The sequence below is a fragment of the Pseudorasbora parva genome, chromosome 17 (genome assembly GCF_024679245.1).
Source record: "Pseudorasbora parva isolate DD20220531a chromosome 17, ASM2467924v1, whole genome shotgun sequence".
Lineage (NCBI taxonomy): Eukaryota > Metazoa > Chordata > Actinopteri > Cypriniformes > Gobionidae > Pseudorasbora > Pseudorasbora parva.
This window is the reverse complement of record NC_090188.1, coordinates 7,804,699-7,810,862: the sequence shown is the minus strand read 5'-3', so window position 1 is coordinate 7,810,862 and position 6,164 is coordinate 7,804,699.

The window sequence follows — 6,164 nt, the reverse complement described above, 5'->3', positions numbered from 1 at the left end:
CACCTTTTTGAATATGGATATGATTTATTTTCCTGGGATACTGTTTAAGCTCAAATATGCTAGATTTAAATGTGTCATAGGACACTGATGAGAATTTTGCTTGAACATATTTATAGAGATAATGTTAGAGATTCTATTTACACCAAATTATTATTTATGCATGTGGTGCTATTGATGACGGCCAATATAAGGAAGGAAATCCCAAAGAATATAATGTTGCTTTTAAAAAGTGCATGGAACTGCTTGATTTATTTGTTGTTTGTTGATTTTCAAATATAAAACTTGTTGACATGTTTTCAGTGTGTGCATTGGTTATTTTTGAACACTTTATCTAATTTGAACAAATCCGTGATAATATTGATAACCGTGATAATTTAGGTCATTATAACCGTGATGTGAAAATTCAATACTGTTACATCCCTAGTGAGTAAAAAAAAACAGAACATACCTTAGCATGCTTTTACAGTCTGGAGAATTCCTTGTTTGTTGGTTCATTGCGGTTCGGGATCAGACTCGGACATGTATGAGCCAGGGCTTGTGTTTTCCAGACGGGCTACCTAAACGGAACTTCTTAAATAGTGTCGAATCTTAAATAGTGAAACAACATTCCTTTCTTGATCTGCATTGTTCATTATCTTGACTTGATATTTAAAGGTATGTGTGTGTGTGCAGTTTGCTCTTATATCCACTGATCAGGCTGGCCAAGTAATAAAAAAATGATATTCCAATCAATCTTGGGTGGATGAGAGATATATCATTTTGTTTATTTGATAAAGACGTTTTGATAGCCCTGTGAGCGAATCATTCCGATTCACGCCGTCAAAACAATCCCTCAACGGAACTGACAGGGGAGCAGAAGCCAAGCCATCAAAACCAAGCATTCAGGAGAGATCCTCAAAACCAGTGTAGATAATAGCCTATCACTTATTCATTATTATGTTTTTGAATTTAAAAACCACATCATTATAGTTGACCTCAGACAACAGTATAAAAAACATTAAAAAGCCAGTTCATGACACCTTTAATAAAACATACTTTTCTCATTAATAACTTCCTCATGTGTTGGTTTTGACATCAAACAACAGTGTTTTTGTTTGATTCAGTGTTTTAACTTTGATTCTGGCTGTTATGTGTGAAGAGTTTGATCAGCTGTGTGTCTCTGTTCAGCATCCTGTCTCCCTTAAAGATCCTTTAGAATTTCAAATCCAGAAACAAAATGAAACAAGCCATTTAAAGTGACAAATCATGAGCCAACCACATACATAAAAAAAAAAACAAAAAAAAACAAATGCACGCAATGGTCTAAAAGAAAAAAAGAGGCTGTCAGAGGATAAGACGAGTTTTGTAATGCCAGTGTTGTTTGGTTGCGCCTCAGGGTTTTCCACACAGATTCTTTTAACAGACAAAAGACAAAGCCAGTGTGGGATTATATAGTAATAAGAAAACAGCACACTGGATCTTTTTTACTTGTTAATTTTTAGTTTCATTCTTTAGCTGATGGTAAGGATTTAAATGTGTAATTATTTTTCAAGCAGAGTGTAGTTCAGGGCCGTAGCCACCATTGACATTGAGGTGGACAAGTCCCCCCTGTATATTTGATATTCCTGATGCTGCTCTGCTGCACTTCATTACGCAGCACTTTATATGTTAGGATGAAAAAAAGGTTTAAAAGTTACATTTTTTGTCTGGTCTGCCTCAGTGGTCTAATAGCGCTCATCAATGTCAAAATGATTGAGGTGGCCAATAAAATTAAAGTAGGTGTTCACTTTTGGCTCTTCCACAGTCTTCACACAGACGAGCACGTCAATATATCGCTTAATGCCATTGCACAGACTCTATGCTTTCTGGTGAAATCACAAAATAAAATCCCAACTATGTCATCATGTTTCATTAAAAAAAATATATTCAAGACATTTACCCCCCATTATGGCCTTGGTGTAGTGCTATCAAATAAACACAGAACTAAACACATACACTTAGCCCAAAATTGCATACTGTCTGAGTAGGTACTACATTTTAATTTGAATTAGTCTCACATAGCCAGATCTCCAGACTGATGGCAGAAGGTTTGGACTTTGCTTTCGCAGCCTTCATTGGTCCAAGCGAACATTTGACTGACATGTAATGCAACCAGTCAAAGTTGTTTTTCTCCGCGCCATGTTTAGGGGCGTAAAAAAGTAGAGTCGATGATAAATTATTCATTCAAGAACGTTGTGCAAGTTTACTGCAGCAATGGAGCTGCGAACATCACAACAGTTTTTGGTTCCAGGTGGAATGCTAAAAAACGCGGCACACGTGTCTCCTGGACATACTGTAGAATTCAGCCAATCAGATGGTGACTTTGACAATCCTGAAATTTTTCCGGGTAAAGCTACACTATGTTATTTGTCCGTCTGCTAGAGGGCACCTATTCAAAACAAAGGTGTAGTTTGATGACACCATGTTTAAGCACAAAATCTTGGGACATGTGGTCTTCACCTCACAGCCGGTGGAAAAGAATCGGGATAGGACTCGGACAGAAATCATGTTGATGGATGCGGTTATTAACGTTTCTGTAGTATGAAGCAGAGCAGGACCGAGTGTTGTGGAGCTGAGCACGGCCGCTGGAGCGATTGTTACACAAACATTTTATTATGATGGGACACAGTTGCTGGCGCCATTTCCACTTTTCCGGTCATGAGTATGAGGTAACGCTGCTCTGTTTATCATATTAGATTTAAATGTGCTTAAACTTATGTTATGACATTAGTCTGTGCATTTCCCTCTGGGGCTTCTGAAGTGTTTCGGAAATAGAGGGTAGCGCAGATATGACGCAATTAACAGGCGACTTCCTTAGACATTCCGGCTCCTTGGTTAAAATAGAAATTTTCTCACACTTTACATATAGTTGGAAACTTTTGGTATATTCTAAGAACTCAACTGAACAAAATATATAACTGGCCTGGTGGTTTTTTACCTTTTTTTACTGCAAAAATAATATATAGTTCAACTTTAAGTGTGCCATATGCATTTACTTTTGCGACCATTTAAAAAAAGTATGTTCTATATAGTATGAATGTTTGTAGTTTGAAATTCTGACATACTACATCCATTATGTTTTTACTTTCACGTGACCTACTAGCGTCAGTTGCTTCACTCCCCTCAATGAATCACATGAGGTAGTAAAGTGTCCATCAAACCCTATTAAGCTGAGACTACTCAAATGATTTGAGGAAAGTGATTCCCTCAGTTCAATTGAGTAATGGAGTCTCCCAAAACTTGTATATTTAAGTTTACTTAACTTGGTGCTCACGTTCACTGTACTTAAATTGTTAAGTTCACCAAACTGGGTACACCAGAAGTTCAGTAGACCATGCTGGGTACTACCAAATCAAAACTTCCCCATGGGTCCCAACATGCATTGCGGCATGAATAAATTATGCATCTGAGTTGTGACAAATGTTCTTTGATTCTTACTATTTGCTTTTACTTTTGCTGTTTTTTCTGTTGTTTTTTTTAGCTTGTTTTGTGTTCAGGGTTGATCTTTTTTTTGTCACCATTAGAGATTCATACGCAGATTCGTGATGTCTGTGTGTGTCTAACTAATGGCGTAGATTTAAACATTTTGTGCACATAATAAAAAAAAAAATTATAATAATTCAATTACCAAAACAGTGAAGGATCTAATGGCTAGTATTATTAATATTTCAAAACTATTAATAACCGTTTTGACAACCAATGCATTAGACTCTGCAGGAGATCAGGGATTCTGCCAATACATGATGATGTTATTATCATCATCAGTGCATAAACAACATCACTTGATATTTTCTCTTGGCTTTTTGTTCCTTAACAAATGTGTCTCACAATCACATCGAAGCAAGACCAGAGTGAGCTATTTTAATTAATTATGATTTTGAGTTACATACAACTTGAAATCTTAAGTGTATGCATTTTGTTGGTTAATTATACTTATTAACTTATATTCTTGAGTTTCTGGACTAAACTAGTAATATTTAGTCAAGTTTACTTGATTTGTTAAAGTAAAGGGTTTACAGTGCACTTCTGAACCTCGGCAGAAATAGGTCATCCGGGGACTTTTCGCTTACTGATTTTTGCTCGATGTATTCGAACATCTTTTAGCGAACTGTTTTTTTAATGTTTTTTTTTTTATATAGCATGGAAGTATTTCATTTGAGATGCAGAAATAGTCCTTTTTTGGATGAATTTGATGAGTTCTTGAAATTGCAAATTTGACATTTTATGATGTTGATCTCTTTAGGAGACACATTTAATCTCGCAATCGAGATATTACAGAGATCCCAGTTTAAATTTTTTTTTCTCCTACAGGCTATATTTACTGTGTTTGTGGTGCTCGCTCCATACAGACATCCGCTGTGATTATTGCATAAACACACCTGCAAAGGGACAAGTCTCTGATATCACTGTTTGACTACAGGCTCCTCATATCGATGGCTATCTCTGCGCTCTCTCGGTCCTTCCAAATCAAAATAAGATCCAACCAATAAGTTTAGCTTGGAGTCTTTCATTTGGAGAGGATTTAATCGGTCGTGGAGATTTCATTACTTCCGTGTACTGTAATCGTGCCATGAATTTGTGCACCATGCCTGTGGAGTTTAGTGAAGCCCAAAGTTTACTGATGATTTTGAAGTACAGTCCAAGTGTTACTTCTGAACTACTTTTGTTGATCTCTTGAAAGTTGTGTAAATAAATAAAAATGCAGAGGCTGATAATTAGTGAATTGTTTTAATTTGGACAGTCAATTATTTTTTATTTTTTGTCTTTTAGTCATTCATCACTGTGTTTTTAAACTCCTCCCTTTGTCATTACTGGTTGTTATTTGTGATTAGCACACTGACTCACATGTTGGCTTGTAATTCTGAGTTTGTAATAAATCTAATGCTGGTTTATAATCATCTTTGTATTCCGTGGATCTGGGTGTTACAATGACCTTGCACTTTAGAGAATTCTGGAATTACTTAAGTATATTCCAGGACATGTTCTACATGTAAATGATTTCTAAAGAATGATTTAAAGTAATTAGGTAGCCTTTAATGATTGAGGTGACTCTTAAACGCAGGATCAATTGTGGAAATCACTTTTGGGTATAATAGCAAATTAGCTATTATCAGCTTCTTTACAATGTTTGAATAAAAATTGAATATTACCTTCCAGGAGGAGCTTTTAAAAGGACAGATAATGAAGAATACAAGAATAAAAAAATGAGATCATTTAGGACTGCCAACAACCTGACCCAATTTTTTTAAATAAGTAAATTAAAACCATTTTTTTTTTTAACAAAAGGACTGATTGCCTCATTTAAACATTATTACATTATCCAATAATGATCCAAGGAGGATGTGAAGTGAATAACTAAGCTCTAAATTCAGAGCACATTAGAAGGTAGATGATTATTGACTGTAATATGATAAAACTGTCTTTTTTGACCAAACAATGGGTACTTTAGATAATGTGTGCAGCTACACACACATTAGCCACGTTTCCACTGTTAGGCCAAAAGCGATCGGGTTGGCTAATATGCCAGGGCCAGTCGTGTTTCCCCAGTCACTTCATGGGTTTCATTGGACCTCGCTGAGCTTCCTCTGGTCCAACGGGCAAGGTTTTTTGGCCCACCAAATACCTCAGTCCGAAATGGGCCAACTGTCTTGACAAGTGGTCATGAATAGAGGAGGAATATACCTGAGGCAGAGACGGTCAGAACCAAAGCTCATTTCTTACGTTTTTATATCAGGCTATCAACTTACCTCAACATTTAAGACATTTTAAACAACTTTCAACTCACCTTTCAGACACCAGCAAGTGTTTGAAATGACTTCCTTGCTATCCAATATACTTAGTAAATTGGCTTGGGAACTAATGTGGTCGGAACCAAAGTTTACAGGCCTGCGTTCTCTGGATTTCTCTCAAGCGGAGCACTCCTACATTCCAATTGGTTGCCGCCAAACCGCATCATCATTACCATAAAGTTGATCTGATTTCAACTCTCCTCTCCAAATCGTCCAATGCTGCATTCCACTCCACTATTAGACATGCACTTGCGAACTTCCCTAAGCACTTCCCTTCGGGGGAATCCCCGCCGCCATTTTTTAGTGCGTTTCATTTAGTGAAGTGGGCAAGGGAAGTTATGGACAGACCCTTGCTCC